Raw genomic sequence first — 22,729 nt, 5'->3', positions numbered from 1 at the left:
AAAATTGTTTACATAGTTGCCAAATATTCTAAACAAACAAAGATTTTTTATAACTTTAGTTAATTGTTGGTCGTGATTTTCAAATCAAATAATTCTTCAAATTTCTATTTTGGATACAAATTGAAAAGGTCAGAAAATTTTGAAAATATTGAAACCACTTTTTTACAACTCTCTTTCTAGTTGTTTTTGCGATAATTTTTCGTGCAGTGGCTCTATTTCTTCATTTAAACACACATAGATATAAGTACAATAATTTGAAAGAAGAATACATTATTTTTAATGTATCAGACAATTTAAGAAAAATATATTATATTTTGTTGAAGCATTCTGAAACAGAACTGCATCATCAAATCTCTTCATTTTGAGACCCACTAAGCCAGAAAAAAGGATTTTTACGAAGGTGTTTGTCTGTCCGTCTGTCTGTAGTCGTTAGTCTCTAGTTTTTAGTCTGTATTCTGTAATAGAAAATTATCAGAGTTAAAGGTTTCAAAATGGAGATTTCAAAATCCAAAAAAACAAACTAAAATGAACATTTGAATCCAAACAACGCATAATATGAAAAAAGTGGAGAGAAGAAAAATGTTGCTTTTTAAAAGCCTCACAGGATCATGATAACAACTTTTTTAAGTTGATCGAAAAGTTGAAGATTCTAAATTTTATCGTACCAAAAATGATGAATAATAAAAAACTCCATTTTTGGTTTAAACTATGCAAGATACGAAAATATTAAAAAGCTCAAATTGCGCGCCCTGGAAAGAACTACAAATTTATAATGAATCACTTTTCGATAATGCGCGTAGTTTTTGCTTTTATACGTAAAAAACGACATTAAAAATTTAAAAATTAAAAAATTTCGCACTAACAACACAAGCTGCGAAAAAAAATGTGACAAAACTTGGTCATCCAAAAAAGAGCTATTATTTTTGATAGGACACACAGTTTTTGCCTTATTAGTAAAAAATAACATTCAAGATAAAAATATTAATTTTTTTTGAAGAAAGGACAAAAGAAATGAACTAAAATTGACAGACAAAAGTTATTCGCCTAAAAAGATATATAAATTTATTATTAATCATTTCTCGATAGGACGAGTAGATTTTCTTTCAATCGTAGGAAATAAGATTAAAAATAAAATATTAAATTTTTGGAATAAGGACGCAAAAGACGTAAGCGGACATATGGTCTTATATAGGACCCTATATAGGTTCCTGTATTAGACCTAATGCAGATGCGCAGTAGTTTTTTATTAATCGCAAAATATAAGATTAAAAATATATAAAAATATGAAAACAAGGAAATAAGAATTAGTATGATTCAATTTGTATGCATATTATGAATTGTGATGCTATACATTTATTGAAATGATACATGTTTAAGCGAATGTGTTCTTCAAAACCGAAAGAGCTTTAACAAAAGGGAATTTAAAATCACAAAATTACAGTTGCCGGTCCGTTGAGCTTTGTTTTAAAAGGTCTGTGCCCGAATGCGGAAGAAATACAAAGACTAAGCGCGGAGTGCGATAGCCATTTGTCGCGTGACGTAGATGCGTTCAAACTCTCGAGCTAAGCTCTTTTAACGAAAGAGAATTAACAATCACAAAATTACAGCGCGAGAACCAACAGTCGTGCGTCTTATGAGCGCTCAAACTTGCGAGCAAAGCGAACTGCGCGCGCAGCGCGCTATGATAAAGTGCTCGGGTAGAGGGCAGATTTTTTTCTAAAATCTTCTTTCTAAATTTCTGCGAGTAAAGTGTTCACCCAAAGTTTAGAGTGAATGCATGCTCTACTTTTTTTTAGTGACAATTTTAATCATTTCTCTCAATATTGAGTCACAATGTTTCTCGTGTAGAAATAGCCTGGATTGAACCGACCAGAAGAAGGTTTCTGGCCATAATCTGGCCGGGTCAAACAGGGATACTATTTTTTTAATTGCCCGGCCGGGATCTAACCGAGTTCCCACCGGGACCCAATCAGGCCAAAAATGGTGCATAATAGAAACAGCATAACCGTAAAAACATCTGAAGAAATATCCACAAACGACTGCCGTAAGTGGATCGTTTGTAAATATTTGACAGGCGAAAGACCAATTTTTTGTGTTATAGGTGTTTTTTTATTAGTTATGGAAGAAAAATTAAACTAATTTTAATTATATGATTTCCCAATTTTGTTTCTGCGGTTCCCAGACTTGCGGTGATTGCGAAATCGTTCCAACTTCTTTTTTATTTTCAAACATATTTTCCTAGTGAAACTATACTTATTTTTTTGTGATAAAATTTGTGCTTATTTTTAATGTATTTATATATTATCTTGAATAAGCAAAAAACGTAATCAAAATAGATAACTTTTTCCGAACAAGGTTTTGAATTACGTTATCATGCTTGGACGTAATAACGATACGGCGACTCTCGGAGTCTTTGATGCTAAAAACGCAGTGAAGCGTCGGTAGACGCCAGGTTATCCGTCAAGGAATTTGTTAAATTCCACAAAATTGTATCCAATTTTCTGGAGCATGCGGATTATTTATGAAGGTAATTGAATTATTTTGTTAATAAGTAAGCATTATTATTCTTCAACGTTAATGTCAAGTCAATTTTCTCAACCGGTTTTATAGGTAAGGATGTCGCGTGAAACCCCTGAAATTTATTTGATCTCTTGTGAAAAAACTTATGCAAACTAAGTTACGCTTAAGGTAAATTTGTTATGCAATTTAACTTTAATTTCTTACAATTCAATTTCTTACAGAAACTCAAGAATCATAACCTATATTTTAGTAATTACATTGAATCAATGTTTGCACTTAATATATTTTTTATTATCAATGCAGTTCTTAAATTGAAATTCCAACATCTTTTTACAGGTGGAAATAAGTGCTGACAAAGATTCTTTTCTTATCTCTACCAGTTGGTAGAATATATTCGCTGTCGTAAAAAGGCTCCAGTAAAATGCAATCGAGGAGCCCAATCAAAAACCGGTCGGATTACGACCGGGTTACACTATTTGTATCCGGGATCCGATCGTGTAGCCCAGCCAGGAGCCTACCGGGTACACCCGGCCGGGATCCGATCAGCGCAGCGTGACGAAACCAACCAGTATCCGACCAGGCAGCCTGTTCAGATTCCGGGTACAAGCAGAGCAACCCTGCCGGAATTTGGCTCGAACCCGGTCATAATTTCTACACGGGTTACTTTTTGACAAATAGTGAGGGATTTCACTATTTAGTAGAGAGTGAGCTTTTTACTAGAAGGAAAAGTGGAAGAAGCCCAACATCGCGTCATTACTGCATACGTCATAACTTTCACTATCTCCAAGGTTGTCTCCCAAGATAAGTACCGGTTTAAATTTTAAGCTTCGAATAATACCATCAACTCTCCTACCTATAAATCATCATAAAAATAAATATAGCAAAAACGAGATCATTTCCAAAAATTAAATCGCTTTTGTTCTGTTAATACGTCTTTAAATATATTCTTATACTTCGCGAAACATTTTTGTACTTCTTTTAAATGCGTATCCGATAGACATGGATTTTCTTTCAACATTATTAAAACTTCGTATTTTAAAGATGATGAGTAAGAATTTTCAATAAAATTATTAAAGTATTTAATAAATTCTTGCATAATTTTTCTTGGATAAGCAAAGTTACGTGTGTCTACTATTATCCAGATCACTAATAATGACTAAATATGAATGAGTAGGTTGACTGAAGCCGCTTATCCATTCTTCATGCTCAGATTTTTGTGCATCGAGATTTTGAAGTCCCTAGATATTAGAATAAACATTATTGATTCATTATTAAATAAAAATGTTTAAAAAAATGTTTGAACGCATTCAGTACCGTTACACATAGTGAAAATAACAAGAATTCTAGTAACTCATCGTAATCACCTGACATTTTTGTATACAAATCTACAGTTACATTTCAAAGGCCTTAATTTAAAATATATAATTTTTACATTCTCATCAAGAGAAGGTATTAGATTTGTGTAAAATTTTAACCCCCCAATTTGGTCATATGTCCACGTTTTGAGAACCCCTGAATCATAATAACAGGTTTTTACGAATGTGTCTATCTGTCTGTTGCTGTGTGTGCGGCTATAGTAGCTGTGTGTGTGCCCGTCAATAGCATGATAATGGTTGAAATCGCTTAAGTAATCAAGCATGTTTCGACAGAAATATTCGTTTTTTTCTATGTCAATTTTTTTTAATTCGGAAATTAATGATAATTTTAGCAAAATTCATAATTTGTTAATTAATCTTATGATTTTTTAAACAAATTTAATGAAAAATGTATTATCTGGGCGTTGGTCGACAGAAAAATTCGGTTTTTCAATTGCAGTCTTTTCAGTTGGGAACTTCATGACAATTTCAGCAAAATTCATAATTTTTGGATCAATTTTATCAATTTTTCAAAACAAATTTAATAAACAAATGCATTATTGGGGCACCTATTGATGGAACAATTCTTTTTTGTTTCGATATCAGACTTTTAATTGGGACCTTCATAATAAATTCGGCAACATTCATGAAGTGTTTACATATTTTATAATAATAATAAAATTTATCAACCAATTATGAATGTTGCTGAAATTCCCATCAAGTTCCCATCTGAAAAGACTGGCATTGAAAAAACCGAATTTTTCTGTCGACAAATGTCCGAATAATGCATTTGTTTTTTTAATTTGTTTAAAAGATTATAAGCATAATAAACAAATTATGAGTTATTCTGCAAATATAATCAAGTCCCGAATTTAAAAAAATGTACATAGAAAAAAACGTATATTTCTATCGAAAAATGCTTGATTATTGCATTTGTTCATAAAATGTCTTGAAATGTAACTAAAAAAAGGTATGATTATGAAAAATCGTGAAAAACATTTTTTCAACAAATAATTTGTTTGGCAATCTTTTCGTCATATTTTTTTGTTCATAAAAAATTGAAAACCTAATTGAAAAATCAGGCTCGACAAGTCTCTTAGAAATCTTAACAGCTTCTTTTCATTTTTTTCATTTTTTAAAGTTTTAACAGCTTTTTTTCATTTCATTTTCAAGTCGAACTTCTCAGCATAAAACACTTACCAGCTATGACCGTATGACTGTATGCTCTTCATTTTAGTCGTAAAAATAAAATTGGAAATGGGTAAATTCAGTTTTTGGAAAACCGGCAGAAGTTGCAGTAAAATGTTTAATAAAAAACTTTTTTGAAGAATGCGCATTTTTTAAAAAAGAAACAATGAAAGTACGTTTATTTTAATATCAATGCATGTTATGAATTGCAATACGTGATGAGAATGTATTCGTTAAAGAATATTATATTTTAGTTTATCTTTTTACACCCTCATTCCTGAGAATGTAATGTAATCGTCCAAATTTTCGATCTCTGGTTTTTAACGGATCTCTACGTTTCGGCACTCACAGAATACGAAAATTATCAAATTTTATCCGTGTCTGTCTGTATATCTGCCTTTATGTATGTATGTCTGTATGAATGTATGTATGAATGAATGAATGAATGAATGTGTGTATGTATGTATGTATGTATGTATGTATGTATGTATGTATGTATGTATGTATGTATGTATGTATGTATGTATGTATGTATGTATGTATGTATGTATGTATGTATGTATGTATGTATGTATGTATGTATGATTACCTGAATGTTGGGCCCTATTAGGATCAGGAAAAATAAAATGTGAACATTATTTTGCAATATCAGAATAAGCAGGTAAATACATTACCGAGCGCTGAGCGCGAGATAAATATATTATCGAGCGCGAAGCGCGAGAAACAACAGTCGCGCGCCTTAAGCGCGATCCAATTAGCGAACAAAGCGAGCCGCAAATTTTTTTTTATTAAATTTTTGATTAAATTAATTATAAACATGCTGTAGAGAATCTTCGTTTGCCATTTCTTTAGTAAACCAGCGTGGAAAGATTTGGTAATTATTTCCTACATGACATTCCATTATTTCACTTGCGAACATATGATTGACTGCGCCGCTTAAAATGCTAATTTTTATTCTTGTACGACCTCTATTTGCCTTACATATTCCACGAAGTATTCCACTATACCCCAAAATTGCAAAAACTTCACCATTGGATGTTGATAGTACGATATATTCTCGGATTGGCACCTGCATAAAGGTACGCTCTATTTGGCATAGAATTGATTTTTTGGCAGGATTTATCTTTATGCGCGCATAACCCTTAGCTGTCCTATAAATTCCACGAAGTGTATCACTTGAATTCACTATTGCAAAAATATCACCATTGTATGTTGATAATACTAAATATTCCTGGTTTGGCCCCAACATATGGGTTATCTGATCGGTTTTCATTCAAATACTTTTATTGGCAGGAAAAACATATCTTCGAAATTCAAATTGCTTGTTCTGATTTATGCAAGGAATAAGAATTGATAATTTTTAGTTCAATATTTAAAAATTTGGTTATAAATGTATATCATTATTCTTCAATCATTATTTTTTGGTATTAAAAAAATTTGGTTATAAATGTATATCATTATTCTTCAATCATTCTTTTTTGGTATTAAACTATATTTACAGATTGAAAATTCAAATAACGCTTGATAGTTGAACTATTGCGTCATAATTTCATTTGATCGATTTGAAACAAATTTTAGTTCTTTCAAATCGCTGGCAAAATATTGTTTGATTTAAACACAAAATTGACTTCTATTAAAAAATGGATTGGTTCAAAATCTGTTTATTCGAATTCATAAAAATATCTGGTTAAAACAAAAAATACAATATAAACTAGTACCACAAAGTGTCGCTAGGTGTGCTAAAGCGCTACTGACAGTAACTCACCTAACACCCAAATTAATTGATACTGTTATTGATTTGATGGCATTGGTCTTTTGTTTATTTCAGAAATAAGTAGCACATATACAGCGATAATTATGATTACCAATAAACAAATTATCGAGCTTATACATTATTTTTATAAAGAATACATTCTTTTGAGTTAAGTATAAAAAAAAGATTTATTTCACTTGAACAAAATCTATAATTAATTTAAAAAATATATTTTCACTGTAAACAAGAATTTTTCTTAATTTGAAAAAGAGATTTATTGAAACAAACTAAAAATTTATTTGAACTAAAAAAATAAGGAAAAACAAAAAATTTATTCAAATCAAACAAAAATTGGATTGATTCCATATTAAAGAAATAATTTGTTTGATTCAAACAAACATTTTTCTCATTGTAGTAATTGAAACTACGAACATGTTCTCTCAATAACTTAAAAAAAAACGAAATGACCAGAGTTATAACAACTTTTTGATAGGATGCGCCGTTTTTATTTTATCCGTGAAAAACAGCATTTCAAATAGAAAAGTCAAATTTTTCAATTGAATAAGAAAAACAAATCTTTGAAAAAATGATGCAAGGTACGAAAAAAACATGAATGACCAAACATTATCTATTCAAAGAGATCTTAAAACTTGTAATAAACTTTTTTTATAATAATACATACGAGATAAGCTAAAATAAAATTTTAACTAACACAATTTTTTGTCTAAATTATATATACAAATTTTCTTTGAGCCACTTTATGTTAGCATGCGTATTTTAATTAAAATACGTATATTTTAATACCAAAACGTATTATGAATTGTAGGAATATTAATTAATTGAAATTAAAGATTTTCTATCGTAGCTGAGAAAAAAATGAGTGCAAAGTAAGGAGCAACTATTAAAGTAATCATAACAAATAAAATGCGTACATTATTTTGAAATATTTGCAATGTTCCAAATTGCAAAAAATATAAATTCTACCTGAATATGAACTTTTTCTATAACAATTGATAGTAATATTACCATCCTAACCCTTAATCACTTTTGTGTCCAAAAAATTGATTCTCTAATCCTGTTCTATTTCATAAGTGAATTGAAGTTTTGAATGACAACTGTTAAAAGAATCAATGATAATCTGCAACTTTATTATAGGAACAAACAATAAGGTATCGTCGAAAAACCGAAAATTAAAAGTAAAAACAAAATCTAATTTCCTGCAAACAAAAACATCCAAATCCTTCATAACTGTTTCTGCTAAAATAGGAGAAAGAATTGATTCAGTGGGAGTACCAAACCTCTGCCTAGAAAAAGATCTATTAAATTTAAAATAAATTGAGTTCATAATAAAAACGATCCCTTTGATAAAACCTTTTTGACATAATCGAGTACGAGTTTTACTATTCTCCCATCTATTTAAATTCCCTGTTCAACTGAATCAAGGGGTATACTCGGAAACCTTGCAATAACGTCTAAAGACATCATTAGATGGTCATCTGTCAAGAACTGTATCTTCAGTATTAATATCAGTCCATCTTATATACTTCTCCAGAAGTCCTTTCTTTCCCCAATAATAAAGTATCTTAAAAGTGTCTCTTTTAAATTTTCTTAGAGGATTTTCATGTAATAATTCAAAATTATTATGATAAGAAAGCAAATTTTCCATATACCTAACATAATCTGATTAATAAGAATACTGCCTTTATCAGAACTCACGCAAACTACATATATCAGGGTAGTTTCTAAAAAAACTCTTTCATCACCATGAAATCTTTAGAAATTTTATGATCAATACTACTAATTTGCAAAGAATTTTCATTAAGAAAGCTCTTTAAAAAGTGTAACACCTTATTTAGGAAAGCCTGCTGATCCAAAATGGTAATTTCCGTTATATTTGATTCAACATCTTTTACTATTTATATCATTTGTTATGACTTAATTTTTGTCACACGGTTACTGAAACCTTGACCTAATATGAGAATATCTGTAACTGAATCAGGGATTTGAATATCTGTTGAATTTAGATACCAACGATTCTTATCTCCTTCTTCAAAGATCCCATATAAATTAAAATTTTGATCATGAACATTAGTTTGCGGATGCATCAAAATAGAAAATTTGTTTGCATGCTTTACATCAATGCTTCAAAACCTTTGATTCAGGAAAATTTGATGTTGTTTGTCCAAAAATTATTTTTTATTTATTTCAGGTTACAATTGAAGCTTTTTTCGTTTGTTTGATGTAGACTAAATTAGGTCGCTAGATTCTTGTTTTTTCTTAACAGAACTTTGTATCTTTTTTTCGGCAGAATTATTAAAGCAATTTTTCAAAAGAGGTCCAGGAGTTCTAATCAGAGTTCTAATAGTCGCGCGAATAGTTCTACGAAAAAGTCTAATAACATTTTTCGATCAACTCAAAATCCAAAAACCTACAAAATATGTTATTAGACTTTTTTGTAAAACTATTAAGGGGGTACCAGAACTCTGATCAGACCTCCTTAAAATCTTAAATTTTTTTATTAAAAAGTTATCGGTGTGTAAAGTATTGTAGGTTTTTGGATTTTAAGTTTAGCGAAAAATGTTATTATCTCCCGGAATTCTCGAAATCATGAGGTATGTGTAGAGTGTTGTAGGCTTTTGGATTTTAAGTTAATCGAAAAATGATAATAGGATTTTTTGTATAACTATTTAGGAGACTACCACGAATGTGATTAGAACTCCTGAAACTCTCCAAATTTGGAATTACAACATTTCTGGGTACCTTTAAATTGTTGTACGTTTTCGAATTTTAAATTAATAAATTGTGTCTAGACTTGTTGATTATTTTTCCTCAACTAATATTATTATTATTAACGAAGATGAATACGATATAGTACTGGACCGCTGGCTTACTGGCTACGTGCATCAGAAGTGGTACAAGGAATCGTAAGAGAGAACAAATCAACAAAGTCGACCTGTCCTTTTCCTTTTCGACTTTCTTGATTTGTCTGCTCTTTCTATTCCCGGTAACATTTCTGATGGCGCGTGGGGCGCGATATATCGAGAGCTCGACAATCGAAGTTAAACATCGATATGTCGAAACCAAAACATCGATATTTCCGATGTTTCGATGTCGATTGCTATAGAATCAAACTAATTTTTGATTCACCTACATGTCATTAAAGCTCTATAGTTTGTGCACAGTGGACGGTTTTGCTCGAAAGAGGGTCGTGTGCGTAGTTAGAAAGTAGGATGCGGTGACTAAGTTGTACGAAAAATATACGGTTGGCGGCGTGACATGCAGGCTCCAATCACCGATAAAGAAAAACTGACAATATTTTTAAAAATAATAAATGCAACAAAGTTGAATAAAACTATAAGTTGTTTTTAATTTGGTAAAGTGAAATTGGATAAATGTAAAGGTAATTAAATATGTTCAAAAATAGTTACATTAAGTGAAAAGTGACCGGTTAATAAAACGTGTATTTTTTCGCAATTTTTTATTTTGATTCGCTGTGAATGATTTTCTGTATGGGGTGATAGATTTTTTGTTTATTATTTGTATTATTAAAAGTAGTAAATGAACTATTGCAGTAATTACTATCAGTTCGATAAATAATACCTTGTAATTGATAAAACGATGTCAAATTCATGCTTTGCAGAAATAAAAGAAGAGAAAGAAAGCATTTGTCGGGCCTATTATTATATTTATATAATAAAAATAAGTGTGCGAACAGATACAAAAAAAGCAGAAAATAATGAAGTAATATATTTGCAGACCTGCCCAATGTTTTGTTATAGAAAAAATAATATTTAGAAATGTTAAAATCCCTGAAAACCTTATAGTTCCTATAAAATCCTTATAAATCTTATGTAAGTCTAGTAAATGGTTGAAAACCACATACAATCTTTTAAATTACTTAAAATCATTAAAATCCTTGGAAGTTCTTTTAAAGTTTTTAAATGAAATGATCATTCGTTAGAATCCTTGGAAATTCGCAAATTGTGTCAAATTCTTTGAAATATTTTTAAAAATATTGAAATTTTGTAGGAGCTTATAAATTCTTAGTAATCTTTTAAAATGTCCTTCTAATCTCTTAAAAAACCTTTAAAGTTATTGAAATCTAATAGAAATGTTTTCAAATCTTTTCAAATTTTTTAAATCCTTTGAAATCCCTTAATTCTTGTGAATAAACTTATTCAAATCCGTTATAATATAAAATCCGTTGTAATCCCGTGAAGTCACATGAAATCTGATGATATTCCTTTCAATATCTTGAAATATTTGAAGCCCTGTGAAATCCGTTGAGACCCAGGAAAATTGATTACAATACCTTATTAAAAGTCTTTAAAATCCTTTAGAATTACTGAAATCTTTTGAAATTTAAGGAAATTCTTTTAAAACGCAGATTAACCGAGATATTCAAAATTATCTTCAAATCTTTGAAAACCTACAAATCGCCTCATTTTTGTGAAATTCTTTGCGGTTTATAGAATTAATATAAAATGCTTAGAATTTTTGTGTATCTATTGAAATCCGTCAAAAATCACTTAAAATATTTCAAATAATATCTAATCACTTGGTTGAAATCCTTTTAAATCACTGGAAATATTTCAGAAAAATGGGATAGAGTTGCTTTTAGGACTAGTTTGCAAGACTTTTATCAGGTCGTTTGGTGAGTCTCCTCCCGCTTCTGAACGCTATTTTTTATAAATAAATATTTGGCTGCTAATAAGAAACTTATCCAAGACCGCCCCTTCCAGCCACTTCATTTCAAATAATCATTTCCGGTGGCGCTTTTTTTCGTATTCGAATGCCGTCCTTGATGGGAATTATCTTTCTTCTTTTATGGGTACTTTCAGAAGATTTAGAAGGATTTTATAGGAACTATAAGGTTTTAAGGGATTTTAACATTTCTAAATATTATTTTTTCTATGAAAAAAACATTTAGCGGGTCTGCAATATATTACTTCATTATTTTCTTCTTTTTTTGTATCTGTTGGCGCACTTATTTTTATTATATCAATATAATAATATGCCCACCAAATGCTTTCTTTCTCTTCTTTTATTTCTGCAAAGCATGAAATGACATTTAGGTGAATCGAGATTTAGTTCGATTGTATAGCAACCTTCGATGTCGATGTCCCATCACTAATTAGGATATACAGTTCCACTATACTCCAACATTGCAAAAACGTCACCATTGGATGTTGATAATACAATATGTTCTCTATTTGGCACATGCACAAAGGTAGGATCTATTTGCAATCGAATTGGCTTATTGGTAGGAATAACGCATCTTCGAAATTAAAATCGCTGGTTATGCTTCCCCTGAGAAATAAGCCGAATATAATCCTAGCTTCCCAATGGGCACCAAACTTGGCGACGTCTTTACGACATCGTTAAGACATCCTTACGACATTTTTACGACATCCTATGTCCATGCCGTTTCGATGTCTTTACGATATCGTAAAGACATCGTCAGATAATACGACTTATTTACGATACCGTAAAGACACCTTAACGAAATTGACATGGGATGTCGTAAAGTTGTCGTAAAGATGTCGTAACGATGTCTATCAGGAGACCAGGACCTGGCACGAACAGGAGCCTCCTCTGTAGAAGGCCGGTCAGGAGAATGATGTTTGCCAGCAGAAGAAGAAGAAGAAAAAGGACCAGGTTTACGTTCACTATGAGTGTTGCCGGCTGACTGTGATCTGCATTCTGCAAGCAGAAATAGAAGATTTTCTTGATCAGCACATTTTTTTTTTGATATCTTTGGCTGGATTTAGCGGTTCTTTGCAGAAAGCATATTTCTGACGCTTCAGTCAAACTGAAGTAAAATAATTATTAAACTTAATGATTCCCCATGTACATTTTTCGTGTCCAATAAACATACATTTTTTATCAAGACAAGTGAATAAACGCTTTGATAACCTTAATAACAATTAACGAATTTGAGAAATACAAAAGCCTCCATAAAACAAACAGTGTTTGATATATCCAATTTTTTGTAAATTATCTTTTTACTTAGTTTTTTCTGTTAAATGATACTTAATAAACAATCAGTTCAAATATTTCAAATAAAAAATTGGTAAATTAGTTAGGGCTCACTTTTTTTGAATTTAACTTAACTCATTGTTTTTTCTTTCGGATTCAATCCGCATTTGTCAAAATTCACTTGGAATTTTTATAAATTTAAATTTATTCTGCAAAGTACACTCTACCTTCCTGTACAGAATAAAATGATTTGACGAAAAATTAACAAAATAGCGCAAGAAGACATTTGCGTAACGTTTCAAATTATTTTGCACATAGAAAAAAATATCCATTAAAAATGATAGAACTAATCCTATAATAGAGGATACGCTGGGTAGTTTAATAAAACTTAAAATCGTCTTTGTTTTACATTGCGTTGAACTAGTCCCGACACTATAGAGAACAGTTCTATGAAATCATAACTGATTTTTCGCCAGAAAAAAAAATAATTTTTTGTATTATTACATTATTACTAATATACTATAATATTTTTCAACATGTTTAAGGACACTATTTTTTTACTATTACACAATCACTACAATATGTATAATCGAACGCTATAAAAGTTTCTATTCGCCGCAGGGGTTCGAAACCTATAAGTTTCGCATTCCTAACGCCTAAAGCCTCTCGGCTAGCCTAGCTTCAAGTACGCACAAAAAAATCTGAAATATAACCTACAGCTGTGCAAGGCCATCTGCACATTTTTGTAACCCATTCTGTAAAAATTATTACTACGCTTATGATAATATATATGTACTGAGATTATGGATTTTAGAAATATTAAAAATTATTATTGTATATTTTATGTGCTTAATCAAGATATAAACTTACTCCAAAAATATGACAAGGTATTTTAAAAGATTAAAAAAAATTCTATATATATTTTCAGAAGTCTAATAGATTTTAAAGGATTTCCAGAAATTTGCGAAGATTTCAAAAGATTTAACAGAATTTAAAGAATTCAAGAAGATTATTTGTATTTCAGAAATGCCTTAAAATGTTGAAACTCATTTAAATTCTACCGAAATTTCTTAAAAATTCTCAAAAATTACTTAAAATCCCTCAAATTCGTTTAAAATATTTTGAACTATTTTAAATAATTTGCAAACTTTGGAATTCGATTAGAAACTTCAAAAATTTTCTAATCAAGTAAATATCGTTAAATCACTTGGAACTCCTCAAAATCTCTTTAAATACATAAAAATATTTTTAAATGACATGAAGATCCTCAAACTTTTTTGAATTTTTGAAAAATTATTAAAAATTTTAAACTATATTAAATCGATTGAAATGCCAGAAAATCCCTCAAAGTGAAGTTGAATCCCTTAAAGTGTTATATATAAACTTTTTTGGAATTTCTGAACATTTTTAGAATTATTTAAAATAATTTGAAATCTTTAAAAACGTGTACAGCGCAAAGGAAAATTGAGGAAAATGTCAGAACATTTGTGAATATTTCGGGATATTTTGGAATATTTTGAAATATTAAAAATATCTGAGATTAGAAAGAATATCCAGAATACCAAGAATATTGAAAGAATACGTGTATGGGATTTTGATAATTTTTTTGTTTAAATTTTTTTTTTTTTAAATTATATTTAAAATTAGAAGACTTTTGGAGAGGGCAAACACTTATTTATATTGTTTAAACATTATTTATGAAATTTATTTGAATAATTAATTTTTGTCCCCATTTGTTTCTGAAAATCTCTTTATATAGTAATTTCAGAATAAAAAAAGTTGTTAAAGAAATTGTTTATCAATAATTATATATTTACATTGTAAAAATTTGCTGTGTGGGTAAAAAAATATGTACGTGTTTGACACACTATTGCGTTACATTTTATTAAAAATTCATCTTTTAAGGTATAAAATTAATCATTTCTGTCGAAAATTACACTATCTTTGGTTGACAATTTAATTTTTTTTTAAGTCCTTGACTTTTATTTGATTGTTTATTTTTAAATAAAAATTCAACTATTTCAGGCGAAGATTCGTGACTATAGTTAAAAATTCATCTATTTCATTAAAACTTTAACAATTTTTTTAAACATTCGGTTTTTTTTTGTAAAAAATTATGTTTTTTTATTGAAAATTATAGTATTTCATTTTTTGGTAAAACTTATTTTTCTTAAAAGAAAATACAAATATTTGGTCAAAAATTTATCTTTTATAGTTGAAAATCCAATAGACTGTTTAAAAATTCTCCTTTTTTTTAAATTCGCCTTTTTCTCCAAGAAATTAATCTTCTCGGTTAAAAATTCACGTTTTTTGGTTCAAAATTAAATTATATAGAACGAAATTATTCTGTTTTGAGAATAAGAAAGTTTTGTAAAAATTTATTTTGATTTTTTATAAATTTAAAAAAATTGTTATTCACATTTATATCCTCCATGTGTTTTTGGAAGGCCCATTCTGAATACTATTGAATCCCCTATAATATTTTTCCGTAAGAGTTACAGTTATTAATAAAGCTCTCAAATAAATAATTATAAATAATTTTAATCTCTTCAAAATATTATCATGAAAAGAGATCATAGGAAAATAATTTTGGAAATCGGTAGTTTCAGAGTTGTTTGTGGATATTTAGGGAAAAGAAAGTAAAAGTTAGGTCCGGAAGCTGGAATTACAACATTGTTATATAGATGTGGGCACTATGTCATAATTTAGGGATGTTTTAGTTCTAATTTATGCTGCAGGAAACAATTTTTGTGCCCGGTAATTTTGGTCAAAAACATGTACATAGTAATGCTAGCTTCAGCTGAAGCCACAACTCCGGTATGCAAAACTCGAAAACTATTAGCGGTATCAAATTCTCCTTTGCGCAGGAATTTAGTGCCAATTAAGTGCTCTGAATTTGTGCTATGCAAAAAATCTTGGCAATTTTTTTTTTTACCAAAACCGTGCAGTAATTCTGGCTTCAGGTGACTTTGGTGATATGAAACTCGGAAACTATTAGTGGTATCAAATTATTCTTTGCACAGGGATTTAGTTCTAATTAAGTGCTAATATATTCTGCAAAAACTAGATTTTGCCCCCGGTAATTTTGATCAAAAAATTGTAGTAATGCTGACTTCAGGTGACTCTGGTGTTGTGTAATTCAGAAACTATTAGTGGTATTAAATTCTCTTTTGCGCTGAAATTCAGTGGTAATTAAGTGCTCTTGATTTGTGCTATGCAAAAAATCCGGGCACATTTTCTACAACCAAAAACGCGTAGTAATCCTGGACTCAGGTGACTCTGGTGTTGTGAAATTCGGGAATTATTAGTGTTGTCAAATTCTCCTTTGAACAGGAATTTAGTGCTAATTAAGTGCTAATATATTCTGCAAAAACTAGATTTTGCCCCCGGTAATTTTGATCAAAAACAAGTAGTAACCCAGTGGGCACAAAATTTCGTGACGTCTTTACGGCATCGTTACGACATCTTCCCGACAATTTTACGACATCCTATGTCCGTGTCGTTACGATGCCTTTGCGATATCGTTAAGACATTTTAACGACATTGACATAGGATATCGTAAAGTTGTCGCGAAGATGTCGTAACGATGTCTTAAAGACGTCGCCAAATGTTGTGCCCACTGGGAATGCTGGCTTCGGGAGACTCTGGTGTTGTACAACTCGGAAACTATTAGTGGTATCAAATTCTCCCTTGTGCCGGAAATTCGTGCTAATTAAGTGATTTGCATTTGTGAAATGTAAAAAGTCAGGGCACTCTTTTCACCAAAAATGAGTAGTAATATTAGCTCCAGGTGACTCCGAAGCCAGCCTTACTACATGTTTTTAACCAAAATTACCTGACACAAATATTTTTTTCCAGCATTCATTAGCATTAGTTAGCAATAAATTCCTGCGAAAAGGATAATTTGATACTACTAATATTTCCCAAATTTTATTACGCCAGAGTCACCTGCAGCTAGCATTACTTCATGTTTTTGATCAAAATTACCGGGCACAAAATCTAGTTTTTGCAGAATATATTAGCACTTAAAGACATTTCTAATTGAGTTATGCATATCAATTTTATGTCACTGCACTATTATATTTAAAAAAATGATAAGTAATTATACGAAAAATGTTCACTATATTTTTATTTAATTTTTAACTATTTATGGTTCAACAAATGAATAATAGAAATACTTATTTGCCCCCTCCAAAAGGTTTCTGAATTGAAATAAAATTTTTAAAACATTGAAAAAAAATTATAAAAATCGAAACTGCTCTTGAGGATTTCTAACTAAAATGCTTCGTTGACGCTACTATATATTGTTTTGAAAGGAAATTGTACTTTTTTCTATGTTGTTAAAATTTGAAGAAAATTGGTTGAATTTTCGAAAGTTTAATTAGCAGTTTGAGAATTTTTAGTTTTCATGTGATTTGAATTAAACACAAATATTTGGAATTTTAAAGGTTTTGATTAAAAAAAAAAGTTTTAATATCACAATTTTTGGTGAATATAAATTTTGTCAGTTTAAAATAATATTCGAAGTCTTTAGTTTCAAGGTTCTGGAGTAGATTTTTTTGTTATTTTGAATATTTCCCATATAAAATTATTATTTAGTTTGAAAGTTTGTTTAGTATAATTAAACTTATTCTTTCATTTTATAACAATTCGCCTAATTAGCTTCAAGGTTATATTATAATTTTGTTTTGTAATAATAATTTTAAATTCTAGAATTTCACAAGCTTCAACTTTAAATGATTCAATTTAGTTTTTAATATAAAATTGTCAAATCTTGATCGCTGTGAATTTATAATTGTTCAAATATATCTTTCTAACCTTTTTCTTTTGACTTTTCTTCTGGTGTGTTTCATACATTTTTTTTGTGGGGGGGGGGGTGGATCTGGGTTCTTTATAACTATCTTAAAAATTTTAGCGCTGGTTTTCATTTTTCCTTTTGCTTGTAGCCACCAGATTAGGGCAAACTTCTTTCCTCATAAACCCATTTCTACGTTATCACTTTAATATTTATTATTTAAAACCAATTTGACTGTTGCTTTCAAAAACTGTGATGATGGAATTTTAGAGAAAACAACAAAGTATCTGTCATGAGGGCGCAGGCGTCGAGGCAACGACGACACATATTTTGTGCGTTAAAATTTAAGTACGTTAAAAAACTTTTTTTAAATTTTTCGGAGAATAGGGAGCTTTAAAAGAGACATAAGTAAAACTGCAGAATATTGAGGCAAGACCTTCAATGTGGGGGCTCAAGCTTATACAGAAGCAAAAAAAAAGAAAATATCTTTAGGAATCGCTGCGTAGGAGCTAGTAGAATAAACAGCCGCAAAGTAGGGACAATACTTCCACTTGAAGCGTCAAAGTAGGTCCTATATTTCGACTTGGCAAGGAACTGTATTTAAAAACAAGATCCTATTTTCAAATAACTTTTGAAACACAATTCATGTATCTATATACTTCAATTTATATAGACACATCCCTTTCATATTAAAATCCATGCAATTAATTTAACTACAATTTTCAAATCCTGTTGAGAAAAAACTGATCTTTTGTTCCTTCTTGTTTTATTCACACCAAACTTTCGGTTTCAGTCACCCCGTTCTCAGCCTTGCTAGAACTGCTGGCTCACGCAGTTTCTCAGAAGTGTAGGGCGAGAGTGGTTGCGACAATATATATATTTCAGTTAAAAACAAGTCAAGCGGCCCTCGCAGTTTACGTTTCTGCCCCCCCCCCCGAAATCTGTCCAAGGCCATTTGAAGGCAACCCCTGACACTGGACTCAAAGCAAAAGATTGGTGTGCTTTTACTAGAAGTAATTTTTTCTTATTTACATGATATATTTTACAACTGGGATGCCGTATGTCAAATTTTCTTGGAACAATGTTGCGCAAGTTGTATAAAATTATTATTTTACTTAAAAACTCTATGAACTATTTGAGTATAAATGCAGTCATTGTTGTTAAAAAGAAATTTATTTTGTTGACAAATTTTACCATTTTCTTGAATACTTATCTTCGTTGCTTGGAAATTCAACGTCTTTCCAAACGCTGAACGTCTGAATATAACTAAAATGCTATAATAAATTTGTATTTTAGGAAAAATAAAAACTAAAAATTTGATTTTTCATTACATAAAAACGGTAAAAATAAAAATAGCGATTGAGTTATTATAAAATCTATAAACTATTAAAGCTGAATAAGGAAAAAACAACAAATGCAAAATATGCGTAAAATTTTCAAAAATAACCATCCGAAGATACTTTCTAAATCTCAACTGTAAATTCAATGAAAAGTGTTTTTAAAAAAAACAGGTTCTAGAACTAATAATAGAAATTTAAAAAAATTAAAAATCAGAAATTTTAGTTTGAATTATTTGAATTACCTCATAGGGATTACTAAAATATTTAAGAAGAAAGGCCTTGATAAATATGATACATTGTCATCAATAGCTATTAATTTAACTTTCATCAGACTTCAGATTACAAATAATATTATATAGTAGTTTATATTTTTTGTATTGAATTAATGATACACGTGCTGTAGAGAATCTTCATTTGAAACATCTTCGGTAAACCAGTGTGGAAAGATTGGGAATTTATTACCTACATGACATTCCGTCACTTCAAATGCAGTCATTTTGTCAACTGCACCGCTTATCATGTTTATTTTCACTCGCGCCTTAGTGTTATTTGTCGAATATATTCCACGAAAAATCCCTGTATACTCCAGTATTGCGAAAACGTCACCATTGGATGTTGATAATACAATATGTTCTCGGGCTGGAATAGGCACATAGATATTATGAACTAATCGTAATCGAATTGGTATATTGGCAGGAATAACGTATCTTCGAAACTCAAATCGCCGGTTCTGATTAGCCTGAGGAATAAGCCGAATATATCCAAGTTTTGCAAGTGAATATCCAAGCACTTCTTGAGTAGGAGGTCTGCCCGGTGGAGAGCTAGGCCTGTCCCGACGAGCAGGCTCCACAGGTAGAGTCAGGGAAGGTGAATGTTGCCTGGCGGAACAAGAAGAACTAAAATTGCGTTGTTCATTGGGATTCCGTTCGAGATGAAGTGAGTCGTACGTTGCAAAAGCTTTAGTAAAACTGTTTGGGAATATTGGATGGTTCTTGCCTACCGGACAATCCCTAACCTCATCTGGGGTCAAAATCTTAACTTCGCCGCTTATCATATTTATTTTTATGCGTGGATAACCATTATCTGTCTTATAAATTCCACGAAATGTTTCACCAGAATCCATTATTGCAAAAATATCACCATTTGATGCTGATAATACCAAATATTCTTGGTTTGTCCCAAACAAATAGCCCACATTATCTATTTTCATTCGAATCCTTTTATCGACGGGAAAAACGTATTTTCGAAATTCAAATATCTTGTTCTGATTAGTGCAAGGAATAAGCCGGACATATCCAAGTTGTTCTATTGGATATCCAAGTATTTTATCAGAAGGAGGCCCCTGCGGAAGGAACCTGATCCTGGCAGAAGGAGACGACTCCAGTGGTTCGCTAGGAGGATTCCATACGAACTGTAGGGAATCGTTATTTTCAAAAGTTTCAATAAAGTTCCGTGGAAAGATTGGGTGATTACTGCCTACTGGACAATCTCTTATTTCTTCCGGTGTCATTTTTTCAATTGCTCCACTTATCATATCCATTTTTATTCTTGAATAACTCTTATTTGTCGTATATATTCCAAGAAGACTCCCACTATATTTTAATATTGCAAAGACATTACCATTGGATGTTGATAATACAATATGCTCTTCGGTTGGCACGGGCATAAATCGACCCTGTCCTGCTCTTAGTCTAATTGGTTTACCGACAGGAAAATTGCATTTTCGAAATTCGAATTGAAGGTTCTTATTTGTTATGGGAATGAGCCGAATATATCCAAGTTCCTCAAGTGAATATCCAAGTACTTTAAAGGAAGAAGACGTGCTAACAGGAGACCTGGATCTGTCACGATCAGGAGCCTCCCCTGTAGAAGGCCGGTGAGGAGAATGTTGCTTGCCAGAAGAAGATGGACCAGGATTACGTTCTGTATGCGCGTTGCCGGCAGACTGTAAACTAGATTCTGCAAACAGAAATAGAAGAATTTCTTGATTAGCACATTTTTTCTGATAGATTTAGGTGCATTCAACGTTTCTTTGCTGGAAAAATATTTCTGACGTTTCAACCAAAGTATCAGGCAATTATTTTTAAATATAATGATTCTCCATAGTTTAATAAACATATATTTTTTGTTCAAGACGTGTGAATAAACGCTTTAATAACCTTAATGACAACAAACGATTTCTAGAAATACAGAAACTTTAACAAAACGAACAGTTTTTGATATAACCAATTCAAAAAATATCTTTTTACTCAGTTTTTACTGACAAATGGTAATTAATAAACCACAAGCTCAAATTTGCCGAATAAAGACTTGAATTGCACTTGTTTCAAAATTCTGTAAAGAAGAGTTGAGCGTCAAAACTTTGAAGCTAAAAATAGTTAGGGCTCACTGTGTTTCAATTTAACTTTACTCATTGTTCTTTCTTTAGGATTCATTCTGCATTCATTAAAATTTGCTTGTAATTATTATAAATTTTAATAAATTCTGTTGAATTCTTTTAAATTCCAAAAAACATTAGATACATTATTAATATAGGCTAGTCACCTTTGGTTAATTTCGGTTCCAATTTGAGTTGACATTTATTATGATGACATTGAACTGTATGTAAAAACAAAATCCCATTTTCAAATAACGTTTAAAACCAATTTCAGTTTTGTCTCTTTGTTTATAATTATTTTATAAACATGTGCAAGACTCATGTGTTTCCCCATGTATTTAAGGGGGCCACCCCATGTGAAGGACGGGTTTTAAAGTATTTGTTATGAATTTTTTGTTGGTTCAATAAAAATATAGAACTTTGAACGTTTTATGATTTCAGTATCGTCTAAACAATTTTTTAAACATAAATCTATATGTAGCATAAGTTGTAATGCGAAGAAGACACCCATTTTAAAAAAAGGATATTGAGTGTCTTTATGATTCCGGCTAATTAGTAGATCCAAAATAAAAAAATAAATTAACATTTTAATTTGTAAATCTGTAAGGATAGCATGTACTAGGATTGTTAGAAAATATTGAAAATTGAATAATTGGTAAGTCCTTGAGAATTAATTTTTAAAGTTTCACTAGTTTTTTGTTTATAATTTTGCCTCAAAAAATAGAACCGCTCTGAATTTCCAAATGATTCTTGTTCATCCTAATAACATATCAAACCGTTTTTGAGATATCATGGAGAAAATTTATACAAACAACGTTTTGAGAAAAACGCGTGTCAAATTTTCTTAGAACAATGTTGATCAAGGAATATAAAATTATTAATTTCTTTCAAAACGGTTTGGAACTATTTAAATAGAAATTCAGTAATTTTTGTTAAAATGTAATTCATTTTGTTGAATTAAAAAAATAATATAATTAAATATTCTAGCCAATTTACCTTTTCAGGTTGTAGATGGGATTTATTTATCACATCATAAATCTTATTGATGCTACAACCCCAATACTAATTTGCTTACTATGCGCTGCAGACCCGCAGGAAAAGTTTCCGTTATAGAAGGCAAGGTGGCCCAAAAATGTTTCAGAACCAAGAAAGACACGGGAAATGACTGCGATTTTTTTTCTCTGTTTAAAATGGACACCATGATATACAAAGAGCGGACCAGCGCAGTCTTAAGTTGCGCAACGAGCTTAGCTTAGGCTTCCTCGCTGCAGAGAACCGTAGCATGGGGGGAGTGGTGGGAGAAGTCAGTGTGCAACTTCAGACTACGCTCGTCCGCTCTCTGCTGATATATGTACGTACATACTTAAAATGGCGAAAATAACAAAATAATAAATATAATTAATAACTCGAATTGAGTCATAA

The sequence above is a fragment of the Belonocnema kinseyi genome, chromosome 2 (genome assembly GCF_010883055.1).
Source record: "Belonocnema kinseyi isolate 2016_QV_RU_SX_M_011 chromosome 2, B_treatae_v1, whole genome shotgun sequence".
NCBI lineage: Eukaryota > Metazoa > Arthropoda > Insecta > Hymenoptera > Cynipidae > Belonocnema > Belonocnema kinseyi.
The sequence above is the reverse complement of the archived record's forward strand: the minus strand, read 5'-3'. Positions refer to the sequence as shown.